Here is a 21,671-nt window from a genome sequence, read left to right as displayed (position 1 = left end):
TACTAACAAAATATATACAAATCTCTTATAAAAAATTAAAATTTACCAAAACTTACACAAATGCAGATTGTTCTTGGCACCATTTGTAATGGAGAGAAATGTAAAGTGTAAGGATGCAGTATTAAACCGTAACTGCATAAATGACTGCAGTACATAGTAAATGACTGTAGTACTTACTGTATTACCGTAAGAATTTTGTAGGTCTCTCTGGTTGCTATTGTAGTGAAGTGAAGTGCTGTGAGTATCTGCTTAAAAAGCCCTGTGATGCTGATCATCTCCATGTGAGCAGTTCATCTCTCCAGTAAATTGTGCATGGCAGTGTAAAGTGATCTTGCTGTTCTCACATATTTTTCGTGGTTAGTCCAATACCATAAACCTTGAACACCATGGGACCCATACAGAGTACCTCTAGTGATGTTGGAAGTCCCTGCAAGAAGCAGAGAAAAGTCATGACATTAAAAGAAACAGTTTAAATGCTTCATATGTACTGTAGATTGAGGTCTGAAGCTGCTTTTGCCTGCCATTTCAAGATAAATGGATCCAGCATAAGGATCATTGTAAAAAAAAAAGAAAAGAAAAAAGAAAAAAAAGATAATTCATGAAGGTGCAGCCACACCTGCAGATGTGAAAATGTTCCATATTTTGCAAAATACAAAATGTGTTGATAGACTCTTTATATTATCAATAAGGCTTCCAGTCAACAGTAAGCTATTAGTTACTAGGGGAGCAGGAGACTGCATGGGGTAGGGAGTGTATGTACCTCTAATCCCCATTGTTGTTCAAGGGTTTGCTCTACTCAAATTCTTAATGTATGCATATTTTATAATGTGAGAAACAAAATAACTCCTTCTTGGGAGGCAGTACTCCTTCTGGAGTCTAACAGTGTTTTGTATGCAGTTGACATTTGATAAATGTTTGCTCATTTGAAGTATATTTCAAGTTGAATAAAGAATTGAGTGAGAAGCTGCCAGAGTAGGCCTATTAGGCTTTACATGAAAAGTGTGTAATCTATACCTTTGGATAATGTGCTTATCTCTTACAAATCAACAAATAAAAACATCAATACCCTGATAGGAAATGAACAAACTACATAAATAAGCTCATGATAACAGAACAAGAACAAATGGCTTACATAAAAAACAATTGTAATTAAAGAAAGAATTTATTTCGTAAACCTCTATAAAATAATATAGTATGTGATATAGGGAGATAAAAATCCTTAGTCACTATTTGTACAAAAGTACACTTGTATAACTTTTTTAGAAAGCAATTTGTCAAAATGCATCAAGAAACAAAAGTTCATATACCTTTTGATCTTTTCTAAGAAACTTGTAAGGAAATAGAGATACAATCAAAGCTTTATAATCACAGTGTAATTTTGTACTTGTGAAAAGTTGGAAATAACAAATATCTAATGGTAGAAGAATGGTTTTATAAATTATGACACATCCCATCATTATATTTTTCAGTCTTTTAAAAGTTTTCAAAGAATAGTGGCATAGGCTATTGAATGACATAGGAAAGTGGTTACCATTTTGTGTTAAATGAAAAAAGTATAGAATAGTCATTGGGAAAATGCAAATTAAAACCACGGTCATTGGAAAAATGCAAATTAAAACCACAGTGAGATACTACTACACAACCTCTTACTCAGAATGTCAAAACAAACAATACATTTCCTGGCAAGGATGCAAAACAAGGAGAAACCTTAGTCTTGCTGGTGAGACTGCAAATAGTACAGCCACCTAGAAGACAATTTGACAGTTTGTTATAAAATTAAACGTATCCTTATCACATGATCTGGCAAGCCCACTCTGGATTGAAATTTACCACCAAGATAAGAGAGTTCCAGTAGTTTTTCATCCTTGTCAGCACTTGGCATTATCAGCTAAAATATTTAGCCTTTATATGAGGTATGGAGGGGTATCTCATTGTGGTTTTAATTTCCCCTTTGATGATTGTATGCTTCTCTGATGAATAGTGAAATGAAAACCTATATTGGCTGCTCTGCAAATATTTATAGCGATTTTATTTGTAATTGGCCAAAACTGGAAACAACCAGATTCCATTAGGAAATAGGTTTTTGTAAACTCCAGCATGTCCATACAGTGTAACATAGGAACCTCCTTTTTATTTTCTTTAGAGATGGAATCTCGCTATGTTGCCCAGGCTGGAATACAGTGGCATGATCACAGCTGGCTGCAGCCTTGACCCCCCAGGCTCAAGTGAACCTCCCTCCTCAGCCTCAAGAGTAGCTGGGACTGTAGATATGCACCGCCATGCCTGGCTAATTTTTTGTAGAGATGGCATCTTGCTATGTTGTCCAGGCTGGTCTCAAACTCCTGGACTCAAGTGATCCTCCTGCTTTGGCTTCCCGAAGTGCTAGCATTATAAGCGTAAGCCACTGTACCTAACCTGGAACCTCCTTTTAGTATATAGTTATATAAATATATGGGAAAAGGGAATATATATACATATATATATACACTAAATCATTATAAGAAAATCATCAAAATAAGCCATGAAACATTACACGAGATTATAAAAACATACCCCAAAAATGTGGCCACAAAGCAGATGAAAATAACAATCTAAATATTTCAGAGTAAGCTAAGAGAATTTAAGGAAAAGATGAAATCTTTGAAAGAACCACGTAAATCAGAAATAAGAAGAGCTCAGACATGAGATAGGTAGGAAGTTCTAGCCAGAGCAATCAGGCAAGAGAAACAAAAGGCATCCACATAGGAAAAGAAGGCAGACTATCTCTCTTCGCTGATGATCTGATTGTATACCTGGAAAACCCTAAAGGCTCCACCAAAGGCTCTTGGAATTGATAACTTCAGTAAGTTTCAGGATACAAACTCTGTACAAAAATCAGTAGCGTTTCTACACCAATAATGTTGGAGCTGAGAGCCAAATCAAGAATTCAGTCCTGTTTACTATAGCCATACACACACACACACACACACACACACACACACACACACACACACACACACACACTGCCTAGGAATACCTCTAACCAAGGAAGTGAAAGATCTCTACAAGAACTACAAGACACTGCTGAAAGAAATCACTGATGACACAAACAAATGGAAAAACACTCCATGCTCATGGATTGGAAGAATCAATATCATTAGAATTGTCACACTGCCCAAAGCAACCTACACATTCAGTGCTACTGAATGTGTAGCTTGTTTCAAATTATACTTTGAGGCTACAGTAACCAAAAAAGCATGGTACTGGTACAAAAACAGACATATAGGCCAATGGAGCAGAATAGAGAACCCAGAAATAAAGCTGTACACCCACAGCCATCTGGTCAACAAAATTGACAAAAGGTAGCAATGGAGAAAGAACTTCCTATTCAATAAATGGTGCTGGGATAACTGGCTAGCCATGTGTGTAAGACTGGGCTTCTACCTTACACCACATACAAAACTGGACTTCTACGTTACACCACATACAAAAACCAATTCAAGATGGATTAAAGATTTAAATGTAAGAACTCAAAACTGTAAGAATCCTAGGAAAAAGTCTAGGAAACATTCTGCACATCAGCCTTGGGAAAGAATTTATGACTAAGTCTTCAAAAGCAATTGCAACAAAAACAAAAGTTGCCAAGTAGGACCTAATTAAACTAAAGAGCTTCTGCACAGTAAGAGAAACTATTAACAGAGCAAACAGATAACCTACAGAATAGGAGAAAATATTTGCAAACTATGAATCTGACAAAGGTCTAATATCCAGAATCTATAAGGAAGTTAATTCAACAAGAAAAAAAAAAAAAAAAAAAAAAAAAAAACAGATGTGGGCAAGGCTTCAGAGTAAAGGGAACACTTACACACGGTTGGTGGGAATGTAAATTAGTTCAGCCACTGTGGAAATCAGTTTGAAGGTTTCTCAAAAAACTCAGAACTACCATTTGACCAGCAATCCCATTGTTGGGTGTATATCCAAAAGAAATTGTTCTACCAAAAAAATGTATGCACTCATATGTTCATCATGGTGCTAGTCACAAGAGCAAAGACGTGGAATCAACCTACGTGTCCATCAGGGATAGATTGGTTACATATAAACTGTGGAAGACTATGCAGGGAAGGAATGCAATAAGGGTTGAAAAACTAACTGTTAAGTACAATGCCCAGTACTTGGATGACAGGATCAGTCATACTCCAGACTTCAGCGTTACACAGTATACCCATGTAACAAATCTGCACATGTACCCCCAAATCTAAAAGAAAACTTGAAATTATAAAAAAGTAAATAAAATTCACCTTTTTCTGTGTTTTCAAGGGAAAAAAAGAAATGAGATGGCTAGACCATAGAAGGAGGTGCAATGAGAGCAGACAAAACTCAATAAAAGATTAAGAAAAAGACAGTTTAAAGTGACGATTACATTAGAAACCAAGAGTGAATATACATCGCAGAAAGTACAATAAGAAAAATAGAAAAATGAAGAAAATAAAAAGATTTTTAAAAAGGAGAAAGAGAAAAGACAGGCAAAGAGAGCTAGAAAAAATATAAATGGAGTTCCCCAAATGTAAGCCAAAGGATAGTGGTGATGTTTATGTAACACTGAATATACTTAATGCCACTTACTGAATACTTTAAAACAGTAAATTTTATATTACTTATTTTACTACAGTAAAACAACGTAAGCCAAAGCAATGGACCGGAACAACTATTAGGACTATAATTCAAGAACACTTAACATTAAAGTAGGTTTAAATGTAACATATGTTGAAAGGCATACTGTAAACCTGGAGAAATCAACCCACAACAGTTAACACTGAGATATGGTCCTGTAAAATTGTTGGATTTTAAAAAATAAACCCTTTTTGCATTGATGGGGGAAATAAAAAGAGCAGGTCACTTGCAAAGAAAGTCAGATTGGATTTTTGGTGGCAACATTTTATGTCAGATATTAAGAAAGTATTTATTCAAAGACATAAAATAATTCCTATCTCACCAAACCACCCTTCAAGAATTCAGGGCATTGACAAACATTTATAAACATGAAATAATTCAAGGAAAATGACTATAATTGTTCCCATGAATCCTTCTGAAGAGTATACTAGAGAACAAATTTCAGACAACCAAGAAATGACTGGAAAATCTTCAACATAAGGTCAGGTGGTGAGCAAATCGAATATATTTTGTGTGTAGCATCAAGATTAAAAGATGAGGATAATGATGATAGAATAGTATGTAAATATTACATGGTCTGACATTGTAGAAATAATATAACCCACAAAAAAATGGGAGGAAAAGAGGAGGGTGAGTGAGAAGTAGAATAAGGTTGTTTGCCTCTTAGGAATTAGCTGGGAGAAAAAAAGCCCTTGAAGCGGACAGGTGGAAGCTTAAACATACTCAGAAGTGCAAGATAGAACACTAATAAAAATAATACCAGCTGGGCATGGTGGCTAATGCCTGTAATCCCAGCACTTTGCGGGGCTGAGGCAGGAAGATTGCTTGAGCCCAGAAGTTTGAGACCAGCCATCCTGGGCAACATGGCAAAACCTTGTCTCTTAAAAAAAAATAAAAAATAAAAAAATTAACTGGGCATAATGGCACACACCTGTTGTCCCAGGTACTTAGGAAGCTGAGAGGTTGGAGGATCTCTTGAACGCAGGAGGTCAAGGCTACAGTGAGCTGCGATTGCACCACTGCACTACAGCCTGGGCAACAGAGTGAGACCCTGTGTCAAAATAATAATAATAATATTAAATAATAACCAGCAGTTTGCAGGGAAGCTTAAATTTCCCTTCTGAAGGTTTGATAACTGAGTTGGCTGAAGTAAACTAACAGTAGGTTAACAAGAGAAAAGCCATACAAATTTATTGATATGTAAGCATACATTAATAGCTAGCAAAATGTCTCTGGGCATGCAGGGAAATCAACACTGCAGTCTAGCAGAATCCATGGAGAAGTGGCAAGCGAGGTGGAGACTGTAAAAAAGAGGAGCGGTTGCAGGACCTAGGGGTAGCAGAATACAGATAATTCCCAGAAAGAGAAAGCCCCACCCTGAATAGAGAAGTGAGAAGAGGTGTAAGATCCGTTAGACAAAATAAGAGACTTGAAATAAAATGAGACCAAAGATGCAGTCTCAGGAAAGTACTGCTTCTGGGGAAAGGAAAGAGGGTGCCTTGGAAGGGTCACCATCTATCTGGAGGCTTGGTGATAAAGAGAAGAGGTAGTAGAAATTAAGGATCTTGGTGAAACAATAGAAAATAGATAATCATTTCTCCCACACAAAAAGGTGTCATTAATTAAAAACAAACAAACACTTTATTAGGTACTATTTACTAAGAAATCCAGTTAAGTCATCTAAATTCCTTGCTTCTGCCTATACACGACTATATCTGGTTTAGGAAAAATAAAATACTTCAAGATGAACAGAAGATGGCAGGCAACATCCACATAAAGTTACTTTAGCTGGAAAACAAAATGATAGTCAAAACATTTCAACTGGGCCGGGCACAGTGGCTCACATCTGTAATCTCAGCCCTTCGAGAGGCCAAGGTGGGGGGGATCACTTGAGTCCAGGAGTTCGAGCCAGCCTGGGCAATATAGTGAGGCCTAGTCTCTACAAAAAATAAAGAAAAAAGTTTTTAAAAAATTTTAGCTGATGAAAAGTGTTCCCAAAACATCCAACTATAGCACTAAATAAAACTACAGCACAGTACTCCTACCAGAATTTAAAATATCCTTAAACTAACATTTGTAGAGATAAAAAGTCTGAAATCCAAATTCAAAACTGCAAAACAAATGGACAAAAATAGGAAGATATGAAAAGTGAATTTACTGAACTCAGGAGATAAAATGAATCAAAAGAAAAATCAGCTTTTAAAATGAAGTTAAAGCCAGATGCAGTGGTGCATGCCTGTAGTTCCAGCTATTTGAGAGGCTTGAGCCCAGGAGTTTGAGGCCAGCCTGGGCAATATAGAGAGATTCTTGTCTCAAAAAAAAAAAATCGTAAAGAAAAAAATGAAGCTAAATTCCAAGGTACATAAGAAAAGATTGGACTGAATATAAGGAGCATTGAGAAAAGGTATGAAAACAACCAAGAGAATGAAAATTAAATGAAGAAAGGTTAAAAAGTAATAGAAAGTGATTGATATAGAAGATAAGTAAAAGTAGAGTTCCTAAGAAGAAAAAAACTATAGCAAAGCTAATAGTTAAGCTTCAATCCATGAAAACATTCTGGAAATAAGAGATGACTCCAATCTACATGTTGAAAAGGCTCATTGTGTACTGGGAAAATTGATCCAGAATGGTCAGTTCCAAGTCATGTCCTAGTAAAACAGTTGGACTTTCAAAATGATGAAGAAAAATTCCTCTGGGCTTCCAGACAGAAAGGAGAGGTTAGCAACAGACTTCTAAACAGCAACATACAAGGCAAAACAGCCATGGAACAACATGTTTAAAGTCTATGAAAGTATAAGCCAAAGATTTTATAACTATGACTCATTCTTAAAGAAAAACCATGATAAATCCTACTATATTAATAAAAAAAGTATTTAAATGGTGAAAAATGCCATGAGCAAAGTCAAAAGGCAAGCAACAAAGCGGGGAAAAATATTTGGACTCATATCACAAAGAGCTAACCTCCTTGGTGAAAACACCTTCGTAAAATTCCAGGCAAATAAGACCATCAACACAGTAGGAAAATGGGCCAAAGATATGAAAAAGAAATGCACGTGACAGACATATAAAAGATGTTCCAGACTGGGCGTGGTGGCTCACACCTGTAACTCCAGCACTTTGGGAGGCCAAGGCAGGCAGATCACTTGAGGTCAGGAGTTCGAGACCAGCCTGGCCAACATGGTGAAACCCCACCTCTACTAAAAATACAAAAATTAGCCAGGTGTAATGGTGAGCACCTATAATCCCAGCTACTGGGGAGACGGAGGGAGGAGAATTGCTTGAACCTGGGAGGCGGAGGCTGCAGTGAGCCCAGATCGTGCCACTGCACTCCAGCCTGGGCAACACAGCAAGACTTCATCTCAAAAATAAAATAAAAGATGTTCCACCTTCAGCCATACAAAGAAAAATACAAATTAAAGCTATGTTAAAGCATTTCTCAACAAAATCCTAAAGTTATACAATAGGCCCTGTAGACTGTGGGGAAATAGGCACTTTGATACATTGCTGGTAAGGATACATAAGCATAAACTGCATGGGAGGGAATAGTCAAAGGAAGGTTAGTCATAGCAGTATATTACTTGCATTTGCAAAAGATTGGAAATAACTGAAATGCCCGTTAATAGAGAACTGATTGCATAAACTAAGGTGCATCCAGACAGTACAATAGTCTGCAGGTAGATTGTGCCCCTTCCAAGTCTCTGTCTTTCCATAGAGGTCACAAAAAAGAAGGGAGAAAGTCTGTATATAGCAATAGAGAATGATCTGTAGAATACAATAGGAAGTGGAAAAAACAAAGGCATGGAAAAGTATGCAATCTATCCGCAGAAGGAAGGAGCAGGGTAAAGGTGCCAACAACAGAAGAGAGATTTCTCTAAATAGAAGTTGTTTCTATAGTTTTAACCCTAAATCATCATGTATGTCTACATATTCAAAAATGGGATTAAATAAAAAAGTAGAATGAAAGAAAAATCTGAAAAGGAAATGAAACAAGTTTACACAACTATATCGCATTTTGATGACATAACCACACACAAAAAGGAACAAATTCTAGTGGCTCTAGAACATAGATTTTGAAATGTACTGTCTTGGTGGGATATATTCAGTAGTAGTAGTGTTGATGTGCTGCTATTTTGAAAGCATTAGGTGTTGCAAAATGTTTTTTTTTTTAAATTTTATTTTTGTAGAGATGAGGTGTTACCATATTGCTCAGGCTGGTCCCAAACTCCCAGGCTTAATCCTCCTGCTTCGGCCTCCCAAAGTGCTGGGATTACAGGCATGAGCCAGTACACCTGGCCTAAAATGTTGATAATTGTTGGACAAAACCATAGAATTTATCAAGGCTATAACTTAAGTAAATTTAGTCTGGAAATTCCTTTGACTGAGTAAAGGAAAATGAAGCATAAAATTACACAGGAAAGCTAACATAATAGAGTTTGTGTTATATTGTAGGCACTTTGCCGACACTATATATATGCTATATCATTTGTTTCCTGCAGCTATACATTGAGACCCATCTTATTTTCCCACTAGGTTCAGAGAGATTTGCTTCAGATTAGCCAGTTACTAAGTAGAAGATTGAGATTTAAACCCAGATTGATGTGACTCCAAAGCCTGTGCTGTTTTTCCTACATTATTGCAGGATATCCATCAAATATTGAGAAGAAAGAATATCAGGAGCAAAGTGTTCTAAGTTGCTGCTCAGAACGTAAAGATGCGAACCCCAAATCAGTGGTTTATTCATTCTTCATGCAAGAGCAATGCACTAAAGGAGAGAAGTGTAAGTTTTCTCTTATTTCTGATGGGGAAACAAGCACACGCGTATACACTCTTGTGATGGAGATAGATTTTACAGAAATTGCCGTTGGTGACTGAAATTAGTAAAGATGTGAACTAAAAGTGGTGAAGTAGAAAAGAAAAAATCTAGCAGGCACGGGTTTTCATGATGTTGTTAAAAGCAAGAAACCCTTCAAAGCTTCCCTTTATGATCCTTCAGTGCTCTTCTGTTTTGTGCTATGAAACAATAGAAATATGAAACAGCTAAAATTTTACTGAACATCTAAGGGGAAGAAAGCGTCCTTCAGTCAGGAAAGCCTTCCCACAGCCTTTTTGTAAACATCGACCTTTAAGATACTAGTTTAAATAAATTGTGTTTCTTCCCTTTGAAGATGGGGGCTGTTGGAGATTTCAGAGTTACTAGAGCCCCCTTTACCCAAACTAATGCTTTATACTTCTACTGGTTTCCCTTGATGATAAATATATTTTTCATTCAGTTCAATACTACTGTTTGAAAGGTCTGTCACTTGAGTTATTGGGATATGAAAATTTACCTGTTTTAATTTGATGTATTAGTATTTGATTATGATGGAAATTTAATTTGTAATTCTGTATACCTGAAAGCAATAAGAAAATATGTTGGATTTACTATAAAGATTTTAAAAATTAATTCTAAAGCTTTTCTTTTTGTCAGAAGCTGTGGTGATCAGTGACTTTGGTGAAAGCTAAGAAGGTTCAAACAAATTTGCAAATGATATACAACTTCTAAGGTAAGCTACTATGATGACTCAATCAAGATTTTAAGTGCTCTTGACAGACGTGTAGACTATACTCAACATACCAAAATAAAATGTATCAGGAATAAATATAATATTGTATTTAAATTTTATAAAGCCATTGCAGAAATAGTAGACTGATTTATAGCAATATGATAGACTAGAGAGCCTGAATTCCTCCCTCCACCAAACATGTAAAGTACTAGATTCAGTATAAAAAATATCCTTTAACATGAATGGATGAGCCCATTAAGAAAATAAGGGAAACTTCCTGGGGCTAGAAACAAAACAAGTATAATATATCCTGTGAGATAAGCAGGTGCTGAAGTCCTTGAATACTTTGGGGTCATCCATGGATTTCTGTTGGCATTGAAACTTTGTGTAAGGAGCAGGATGAGGAGTAGAGAAAAAGATCCCTGGGTCCCATATAAAGGTAAGAAGCCTGATCAGAGACCATCTTGCAAAGATATTCAGTTCTGGGTAGACTTAAAATCTTCCCTAATAATTCTTGGTTATCAGCTCACATTCACTTGAATTTAGGGCCTTAATTTACACAATTTTTATAGTTTCTAAAACTCCACAAGTGGAGGATTTTAATTTAAATTGGACCTCAGTCTGTAATACTCTCAGGTACCTTGTAAGACCAATAAAAAATCCTCCATGGAGGAATGTACAATCAATGCATTCATTAAATAATTGTAGTTAAAATTCTAACAAATAAACGCGTGTACATTTTTTAAAATTGCAAAATGTAGCAAGGGAGAAAACATCAAAACACCAAGAGCAAGAGTCAGCAGAAACAGCAAACAACTGAAAGAGATCTATAGAGATTTTGATTATTAGAAATATACATTACATGAAATAAATATGTTTATGGCCCGTTGCAGTAGCTCACACTTATAATCTCAGCACTTTGGGAGACTGAGGCAAGAGGATCGCTTGAGCCCGGGAGTTCAAGACCAGCCTGGGCAATATCGTGAAACCCTATCTCTACAATAAATAGAATTAGCTGGGTGTGGTGGTGCATACCTCAGGAGGCTGAGGTGGGAGGATCGCTGGAGTCTGGGGGTCAAGGCTGCAGTGAGCCATGGTCACACCACTGCACTCCAGCCTGGGCAACAGATTGAGAGCTTGTATGTATGTCTAAATATGTACATATGTACATAGTTTAATATGTTCAATAAATAAAATAGGGATTATAAAACATAAATAAAGAGTAAGGGGCTATAAAGTGACCAGGTACATTAAAAAAAGAATTGGCAAGAAATAAATACTCATTGTTTTGTTTTGCTTTTACTCAGCTTAGTTATTTTGAGATTTATTCGTATTGTCTGTAATGTATATTAATAGGTTTATTCCATTTTATTGCCAAGTAGTATGTCACTTTATGAATATACCACAATTTGTTTATCTATGCTGTGTAGATGGAGATGAATTGTTTCTAATTTTTAGCTAATACAGATAAAGATACTATGAATATTCATGTTTAAGTTTTTACATGGACATATGCATTCTTTTCTTTTGAGTGAATTCCTAGGAATGGAATGGTAGGTAGTTTTTTTTATTTTTTGTTTTTTATTTTATTTTTTATTTTTTATTTTTTTAAGACAGAGTCTCACTCTGTTGTCCAGGCTGGAGTGAGTGCAGTGGTGCAGTCTTGGCTCACTGCAACCTCCACCTCCCAGGTTCAAGCAATTCTCCTGCCTCAGCCTCATAAGTAGCTGAGATTACAGGAGTGTGCCACCAAGCCCAGGTAATTTTTTAATTTTTAGTAGCAACGGGTTTTCACCATGATGGCCAGGCTGGTCTGGAACTCCTGACCTCAAGTGATCCACCTGCCTTGACCTCCCAAAGTGCTGGGATTACAGACATGAGCCACCACACCCAGCCTTTTTTTATTTTTTAAGAAGCTGCTAAAACCGTTTTCCAAAGTAGTTATTAACAGGTAATTGAATAACAAAATTGTGGTATATCTATACAATGAAATACTCCTCAGCAATATTTGCAACAAAGTGGATGAACCCCAGAACAATTATGCTATGTGAAAGAAGCCAGACAAAAAAGAATATATTACACTTATTAAAAATTCTGAAAAATATAAGTGCTGTATAGCAACGGAAGCATATCAAATGCAGAGGAGACAACAAGAGAAGGGAGGAAAGGAATTCAAAGGGATAGGAAAGATTTAGGAGGTTCACTATCTTGATGTGATGATGGTTTCACAGGTAAATACACATATGTCCAAGCTTTTTGAGTTGTACACTTTAAATATGTGCAGCTTATTGTTAATTATTTCTTAACAGAACACTTTTTAAAGAAATAAAGCCAGAAAATAGAAACAGTGAATAGAGGAAGATGTCTTGATAATAATTCATGTGAAAGGCTTGCAGATTGAGTTTCTATTTGGATTATATGACCATTAAGCCTTTCAATGCAATTCTATGAAAATAGGAAGAGAACAGGTATGATACTTGCAGTATTAACAGGAATTATGAATTAGGATTCAAAGATTTGATAACATCAGCAAAGATAGCCTTAGGCAGCCATATCAATACCAGTCTCGCCTCCAGATCAGAAACATCCAGACCCTGAGACCAGACAACTCACCTAGAGTGTACTTGAGAAAAAGTTTAATCTCTCGGATAAAATAAGAAATAACTAAAATCATTAACTTCTTAAATAAAGGAGAGTGGGAGTACCACATAACAAACACAGGAAGCTAAAAAACTCTTGAAAATGATTGGTGAAAAAAGAAATGTATGGTTAGTAGGAAGAATTAATTGAAAAAGGAGAAAAACCCAGTAACTTTTTTCCCTGCCGTATACGCCAGTGGCTGACCAGTGCCCCTTCTGAATGACCCATTTGTCTTCTAAAATAGATAATGTTAGAGCACTTTCAATTAGGTTATAGCCACCTTGTGTGGGTCTGGGAGCTGTTTTGTCTCTTTTAGGTAATGTTTATGCATGCCTTACTGATTTCCTATGGTAGATTTTATAGTTAAATTCACAGCATTTATATTATTTATAGTAGTTCCACATTATTTGGGTTATCTTAATCCGCCCAACTATCTATAGCAGTTAGCAGCATGCAAAAGGGCATCTTTAGTTAAGTACAATTTTTGAATTCTGCAACTAAATTTAAATTGAACATCATAGATCAAAATAAACCCCAGGCTGATTAAAAGGAGAATAAGTATTATAGCTGGTAGCATGTTTATCAACTTTTTGGACAGCTAGTAACTTTTCCATTTTGGAGTGAAAAAACAAAACAAAACACTGAAGAGCATTTTATAGAATAGAATTATTATATAACATCTTTTGTACAAATGAATGTTGGTTAAACCAAAATTAAAAAGGTAACATTAGAAGAAATATTTGAACCAAATAACAAAGCATGTTTATGAGAAATAACTTACTAATTTTATAAGAAAAATCTCAAGACTATAGTAAACGAAATACAGATATGAATTTATAGTTCTCACAAGAACAAAGTGAAAAACACAAAAAGGAGTGTTCAATCCCACAAGTAATCAAATAAATGCAAATTAAAACTATAAGAGAACATTTTATTTCATTCTAAATAAGCAAGAATTCAGCAAGGTACTTGGGGATGGTGAGGTTTTGGTGAACCTCATGGTATACTCATGCTGGTAGCATCTTTAGTTAACTAAACTATATTAAATTACTTTTAGAAATCAGCATATAGCAAGGTTCTAAAAATGTATGTATGTTTTGACCCAGTCAACCAATTTGTGGTATTTTTCCTAATAAAATAAACTAAGTAAGGAGGGAAAAATAATGCATGAAAATATTTTGATAGGATTGACCACGAGAGTGACAAATGGGAAGTAACCTAATGTCAGTGATAGTGGGTTAAGCAAATTACTATAGCATTAGTGTTGTCAAAAATGGTAATTTTTTGCTGGGTGCAGTGACTCATGCCTGTAATTTCAGCTACTTGAGAGGCTGAGGCAGGAGGGCTGCTTGAGGTCAGGAATTCAAGAGCAGCTTGGGCAACATAGTAAGACCTCATCTCTAAAAAAATTTTAAAAATTAGCCAATATGGTGGCATGCCTGTAGGGCCAGCTACTAGGAAGGTTGAGGCAGGAGCATCACTCTAGCCCGGGAGTTGAAGGCTGCAGTGAGCTATGGTCATACCATTGATTCATGTTTCTTATCTGTAAAGTGGGACTAATATAATAATATTTGCTTTAGTTTTCTTTCAAGGCTATTGTAAAGAATACATATGAACAATCTGGATATTATAAAATGCTGTATAATTATAGTGAGGAATATTAATTTAGCATTTTTTGTTTACATTTGTATCAACTTAACAAATTTTCGGACATCTTTGAGGTAAGCCATTTAATTTCTGGGATTTAGAAATATATATTCAAAATATGTGGTTGTAATCATTGACTTGTTTATCTTTGCTATGCTTTTTACTTAACCTTTGTGGCAGACCGTTGATTGTCTATGCAAAAGTCATACCAACCTCCTACTTTCCTGCTTTCTTTTTATGATTGAGGCAAAAAATGCCAGATACTTATTTTTCTAGGCTCCTTTGCACTTAGTGGGTAACTGTTTTATTCTCTTCAGGCCAAAGAGATATAGAAGTTTATTGGAGAGCTCCCTGAACAATATTTTCCCCCTAAGAAAAGAGAAGTTATGTGAAGAAGTTCCCCCTTTCCCTCCCTGTTTCTTTCCTTCCTTATTTGGATGTTGTAAATGAGACTCTCCCTGGAATTGCCAAGCCACTGCAGCAGCCAGCCTCCAAGATGGCCCCCACCGCCTGCTGGTATTTGCACCCTGTGGGTTCATTCTTCTTCCATACTGTGCCAAGACTGGTCTGTGTGACCAATAAAAAACAGCAGAATGTTAATTTTAAGATTAGATTATTAAAGACATTGCGATTTCCATCTTTATCACACTTTTGCTGATCACTTGCCCCGGGAGAAGCTAGCCAAGTGAGCATCCCTATGGAGAGGCCCAAACAGCAAAGAACCAAAGCCTCTAGCCAGTAGCCAGTAGTCCTTCTTCCAGCTCCTGTCAAACTTCATGATGATTGCATTCCTGCCTGAGGCTGACATTTGAGTCAGAACCATTTAGCTAACTGCTCCTGGATTCCTGACTCTCAGAAACTATGTGAAATAATAAATCTTAGGCTATGTGTTTTAAGCTTACAAGTTTTGGATAATTGTTACACAGTAGACAACTAATTTGATACTGGCACTAGAGGTTGATTGATGCAGTAGACTGATTGTGTCCCCACAAAATTCCTATGCTGAAACTTAATCCCTAATGAGATGGTATTTGGACATGGGGCCTTTAGGAGGTGATTAAGTCATGAAGGTGTAGCTGTCATGAATAAGATTAGTGTCCTTGTAAGAGTCCTGAGAGAGCTTGTTTCGCCTTCCACTATGTGAGGATACAGCGAAAAGATGGCCATCTGTGAACCAGGAAGTGGGCCCTCACTGGACAATGAATCTGCTGGCACCTTCATCTTGGGCTTCCCAGCCTCCTGAACTGTGAGAAATAAATTTATATTGTTTATAAGCCACCCATCTATGTTATTCTGATATAGCAGTTCAAATGAAGTAAGATAAGTGATATCAACAATTTTTTTTTGAGCGAGGGTCTCGCTCTGTTGCCCAGGCTGGAGTGCAGTGATGCTCACTGCAGACTTGACCTCCTGGGCTAAAGCAGTCTTCCCATATCAGTCTCCCAAGTAGCTGGGATTACAAGTGTGCACCACCACACCCAGCTAATTCTTTTATTTCATGTAGAGATATGGTCTTACTGTGTTGCCCAGGGTGGTCTCAAACTCCTAGGCTTAAGTGATCCTCCTGCTTGGCCTCCCAAAGTGCTGGGATTGCTTTGGGAACAATCCCATATGAGCCATGGTGCCCAGCAACAAATATTTTAAGTGGGCATGGCTTTGGAACTTGGTAGTGGATGAAAGGTCAATGGACATTGAAGACACTGTCAGTGTAAACCTAAAGTATCTTGGAGAAAGTGTAGACTCATGTTGTTTAGTGAGGTTGCCAGGAAGGGCTTAAAGGAAAGTGGGAGAATCTTGTTAGAAACTGGAGGAAAGGGGATCCTTCTAATGTAGTAGCATAAGCTTTATAATGCAACACTGTCACCTGTAGTAATGTAGAAACTAGAATGTGCATAATGAACTGAGTACTGTAGCTAAGAAGATTTTCAACTAGACTCGAAGGTGCCACCTGGTTTATGCCTAAAGAGTGAGAAGAGCAAGTATGCTAAAGAAAGGATTGATAAACCTGAAGGAGCTGAGACTTGATGGTTTTGACCAGGTCAGCCTCTCCAAACAGTAAATGATGCTAAATTAAGAAATGGCTTCTTCTAAGTGAAAGGGAAAAATAATAATTTTCCTCAACCTTCGTAAGTTCGTAGTTGGGACAGACTCCTGCAGCAAGAAACAGATCAACAAGAGAGAAACAAGCACATATAGTAATGCTGCAGTACAGTTCACATGAGAGAAAAGTAACTCAAGAGTAGCTTAGAGTGGTTTAGAATCCCAGCTCATAGAAAATCTTCAATAAAGAGCAATAAATTGGCTGGGCGCAGTGGCTCACTTCTGTAATCCCAGCACTTTGGGAGGCTGAGGCAGGCAGATCACGAGGTCAGGGGATCGAGACCATCCTGGCTAACATGGTGAAACCCCGTCTCTACTAAAAATATAAAAAATTAGCCCGGCATGGTGGCAGGCACCTGTAGTCCCAGCTACTCAGGATGCTGAGGCAGGAGAATGGCGTGAACCTGGGAGGCAGAGCTTGCAGTGAGCTGAGATCGCACCACTGCACTCCAGCCTGGGCGACAGAGCGAGACTCCGTCTTGAAAAAAAAATATTTTAAAGAAACATATTTTAGGGTGAAATATTCTGATTTCCTTCTTGAACAAGGATCAGATAGATCCAAGGCATTGTTAGGAAAACTAAGGACAAAGTTGAGAGTGTGACTGTAAAATCCTTTGTTAATATTTAAGAAAGATCTAAGTTTCTGCCTCAGAGTACTTTTCAGTCACATAAAAGGGCCTCTAAAGAAAGACTAATGGTGTGACTGACCAATCCATTCAATCAAACAATAGCGCATCCAAGAAACTTAAGGGGATGGTCCTTATCCTGCAGCCATTTCAGCAGAATCTCAAGGGTAGAGGAGGGCTTATCTGAAAAAGATTTGTGCGTGTGGCTTTTGTTTAATGCAAAGAACCCCAGTGAGATTCCTAGGACCCCCACAAAGCTTTAAGAGGAATGTATTTTAAGGATCACTACTAGCTTGGATTAAAGGGGTCAGAGAGTACAAAATGAAAAGATGCCTTTGGACCCCCAAACTTCTACAAGTAGGAAGCATGATGAGAAAACTGTTTAGCAGAAAGCAAGTGCTACCTTTCATTAAAAAGGAAGAGTGACTCAGGGGGCTGAACCTGGAAGATGGATCCCAGAGCCATGGAGAATCATTTCCCGATGGAAACAGGACTGAGTCTTAACGAATTTCCAGATTTCCAACATTTCCCTCTGTATTTTAATAGCCTGATTCTATGTACTTTCCATTTCCCTCCTTTTTTGAAAAGGATTGTCTGTAATGACTGTCTCAACCTCACCAAAAATTGTGTGGGTCAGTGAATTAACTTGCCTCTTTAGCCCGGGGGTTGGCAAACCTTTTCTGTAAAAAGCTAAATAGTAAATATTTTTAGCTTTGTGCCTGTTTTTGCATAGTTTGCCAAATAATTTTGCTACCAGAGCTATGCATTTTGCTGTGTCTTGATTCATTTATTGTATTCCTACTTGGAAATTATTCCCTTGACAATGCACAGCTGAACTTTTATACTCAACTGACTCTGTTTTTTTTATACACAACTGACAATGCACAACTGAACTTTTATACTCATCTCTATATACATGTATATAGACATATGTATTTTTCTACATATGCCTATATTTTTGTATATGGATATTTTGAGTAGCAAGCTTTGTAATGATTTCTCCTAGTATGTTACATTTATTCCTACAATTTTTGTTTTATTGAATGCATAAAAAGTTTTTATTTTTCATATAAAAATGAAAGTTTTCAATATTCGAATTGATTGTCTTTTTCTTCAGGACTCAAATTTTTCTTCTAAGGTAAAGTAAAAAAATGTTCTCCTGTTTAGTTATTTTTTGACTTTTCTTAGGTTTACTTTTTTAACCTCCTGAAATGTATTACCATGTGCATTGTGAAATATTAATTCAGATTCATTCTTTTCTATACTGACATCCTATTTCATTATTTGTTTAATTGGAATTGCTTTGTGCTTGTTACATTTTAAATTAGTTTTGCTACTGAAAAATTTTTGGCTGTGTTTTCTGCTTAATGCATTCTTATGGATTTTGTCAGTCATAGCTTTATTTTAAATTAGTTTTACTACTGAAAAATTTTTGGCTGTTTTCTGCTTAATGCATTCTTCTGGATTTTGTCCATCGTAGCTTTATAATGGTGTAATTCTGGTGAAATGAACTCAGTACCATTAACTTAAAAATATATAATTTGATATTCCCATCCTCTCATTATAAAATATACATTAAACTTATTTAGAAATTCCTGTCAGGAGCAAATCTCCATATACTTATTTATTCCTTTATTTAATCAATAATATATTCATGTATTCCTTTATTTTCCATCATTGGAATTTTGTGACTTTTAAAAACTAAATTAGTATTCTGAGAAGTTAATTCTCAAGTTTTAAAATAAATTTTATTTCTTAAAACCATTCTAGATTTACAGAAAAATTGCGAAGATGGTTCAGAGAGTTCCCATATATCCTACAACCAGTTTATTAACTGTTACATATTAACATGTTACAATTAATGAACTAATACTGATACATTTTTACATTATCATTAACGAGAGTCCATACTTTATTCGAATTGTCTTGGTTTTTACCTAATGAGCCTTTTCCGTTCCAGGATGCCACGTTACATGTAGTCATCATGTCTCCTTAGGCTCCTTTTGGCTGTGACAGTTTTTCAGATGTTCCTTGTTTTTTATGACCTTCATAGTGTTCAGAAGTGTTGGTTAAGTGCTTTGTAAAAGTGTTCCTCAATTTGAACTTGTCTAATGTTTTTCTCTTTATTAGACTGGGGTTATGAGTTTTGAGGAAGATTGCAGAAGCCCAGTGCCATTTTCATCACATACTGTCAATGTGACTTATCACTGTTGATGTTGACCTTGATCACTAGGGTGAGGTAGTGTTGGTGAGGTTTCTCCACAGTCAGGTTTCCATTTCCCCTCTTTTCATGCTGCTCTCTGGAAAGAAGTCACGATCTATAACTCACACTCAGGCAGTGGGGAGTTATGTTCCACCTGCTAATTACTTGGAATTCTTCTGCACAGGAGATTGTCTCTTCTCTCCCATTTATTTATTATTCAATTACTTATGTCAGTATGGACTTGTTATTCTATTTTTAGTGATTTTTATTGTTAATAGAGTGAAGTTTCTCCCTTTTTCTTTCCTGTCACCAAAGAATAAGAATGCCATTGAAGTTGTAACTTAGAAATTTGCCGAACAAATTTTTCTGTATTTGTTATTTTAGTTGAATTCCTTAACTTTTCTAGGTCTACAATTACTTTTTGTTCCGTTTCACCTTATAGATGATGAGCTCTTTAGCAGTTAATGCTTATTTATGTTTGTGTTCTCCATGTGTTCTACCTGGCATATAGTTCTTGTTCAATAAATGTTGAATAAATGCATTAATAAGGTTGTCGTGTATGGGAAGAGAGTTGCTTACTTGTTTTAATTTTCTGGTTTTTATGAACTTTTACCTTTACAGCAACTTAGGATCTGACTTCCCTTTCTCTCCTACTAATTTTTACTCTTTTTAAGAAAAAAATTATTTTATTTTATTTTTTGTAGGGATGGGGGTGTTGCTTTGTTGCCCAGGCTTCTCTGGAACTCCTGGCCTCAAGTGATCCTCCCACCTTGGCCTCCCAAAGTGTTGGGATTATAGATGTGAGCCCCTCTCCCTGGCCTCTAATTCTTACTCTTAATTCAGAATTAGGTACAGCTCTTCTGCTTGCTTCACTAGAGTTAGGCTTCCAATAGCTGACCTATTATTATATTTTGTGATCTGCACAGGTATCATCTCTTTAACGCAGTGGTTCTCAAAATGTGGTCACTGGACCAGCAGAATCAACATCCCCTGGGGACTTGTTTGATATGCCAATTCTCACCTGCCCTAGATTTATTTAATCCAAAATTCTGCGGACAGGACCCAGTAATCGGTTTCACCTGCCGTCCAGGTGATCCTGATGATACTAATGATAGAGCATCAGTGATCTATGGTATAGTCCTTCACAAGTAGCACAGCTGTTTCTTCCTCTTTTTATCCTCACCCAAGCTATATCACATTTCTGCATTAGGTCTGTGGATTTTGTTTTTTCCTAGTTTTTACGTATAACTTGGAAAAAATTCTGTACACTGAGAATATAAGAATAACATTTTCTAGTGTTCTTAAAAATGACTTAGTATCATCTCATTCATAAATTATTTTGGTGAGTCTTTCCAGTGTATTTTTTAATACTTAAAGATTGGCTTTTAAAATGCTTTTGGTCTTACTCTTGTAAGAATTGCACACTAACTAATATTAGAGAATAATAAATTTGAGAAGTGCAAGGAATTCATTCCAGTTGCTTCTAATCAACGGTAAGTTTAAGAAATAAAAAAGTAAGGGAAGCCGGGTGCATTTATAGTCCCAGCTATTCAGGGGGCTGAGGTGGGAGGATCACTGAACCTAGGAGTTTGAGACCAGCCTGGGTGACATAGTGAGACTCATCCCTCAAAAAAAAAAATTAAGGGAGAAATACACTTTAAAATTATATTTATTTATTTATTTTAAGACAGAGTCTCGCTCTGTCTCCCAGGCTGGAGTGCAGTGGCACAATCTCGGCTCACTGTAACCTCCACCTCCCAGTTCAAGCCATTCTTCTGCCTCAGCCTCCCGAGTAGCTGGGAAGACAGGCTAATGCCATTATGCCCAACTAACTTTTTGTATTTTTAGTAGAGATAAGGTTTTGCCATGTTGGCCAGGCTGGTCTTGAATTCCTGGCCTCAAATGATCCACTCGCCTGGGCCTCCCGAAGTTCTGGGATTATAGGTGTGAGCCACCACGCCCGGCCAGAAATAAATTTTTAAATGCCGACTTTTCCTTAGGCTAAAATTCCTTGGAAATACTTAACTCTTTCCTTTATCACAAAGTTTATAATTTATAAATTAGTAAAGGCATTTACTGTAGAAGTGCAATGTCAGTGGAGTGTTAATCTGAAGGGCCAGAAGACTTTGAGAGGAAAAGAAAATTGTTGCACAGTCAAGCTGTTTCATCTCAGTGTTGACATCTTTTGATTGTCTTTAATCGTTCAGTTTGAGATCTTTATTGGTTCTTGGTATAATAAGTTATCCCTCTCTCCCCGCCCCC

General features: G+C 36.6%; 1 protein-coding gene across 13 annotated transcripts in view; it reads left to right on the top strand.

Moving 5' to 3' along the window:
* Nucleotides 1-21,671, top strand: part of CAB39L (calcium binding protein 39 like) — a 135,132-nt gene that overhangs the window by 5,005 nt on the left and 108,456 nt on the right. For 9 of the 13 annotated variants that reach the window (XM_058437883.1, XM_032150885.2, XM_032150892.2 and 6 more), the window contains exons 2-3: nucleotides 9,290-9,427; nucleotides 10,118-10,193. The gene's annotated coding sequence lies outside the window, so the exon portion shown is untranslated. Of the gene's footprint in view, nucleotides 1-2,822; nucleotides 2,843-9,289; nucleotides 9,428-10,117; nucleotides 10,194-15,709; nucleotides 15,727-21,671 lie in introns of those variants that run through there. The other 4 variants (XM_058437894.1, XM_058437888.1, XM_058437886.1 and 1 more) reach the window with 3 other exon arrangements.

Source organism: Hylobates moloch, unplaced genomic scaffold, assembly GCF_009828535.3.
Source record: "Hylobates moloch isolate HMO894 unplaced genomic scaffold, HMol_V3 SCAFFOLD_4, whole genome shotgun sequence".
NCBI classification, from domain to species: Eukaryota; Metazoa; Chordata; class Mammalia; order Primates; family Hylobatidae; genus Hylobates; species Hylobates moloch.
The sequence above is the reverse complement of the archived record's forward strand: the minus strand, read 5'-3'. Positions and strand labels throughout refer to the sequence as shown.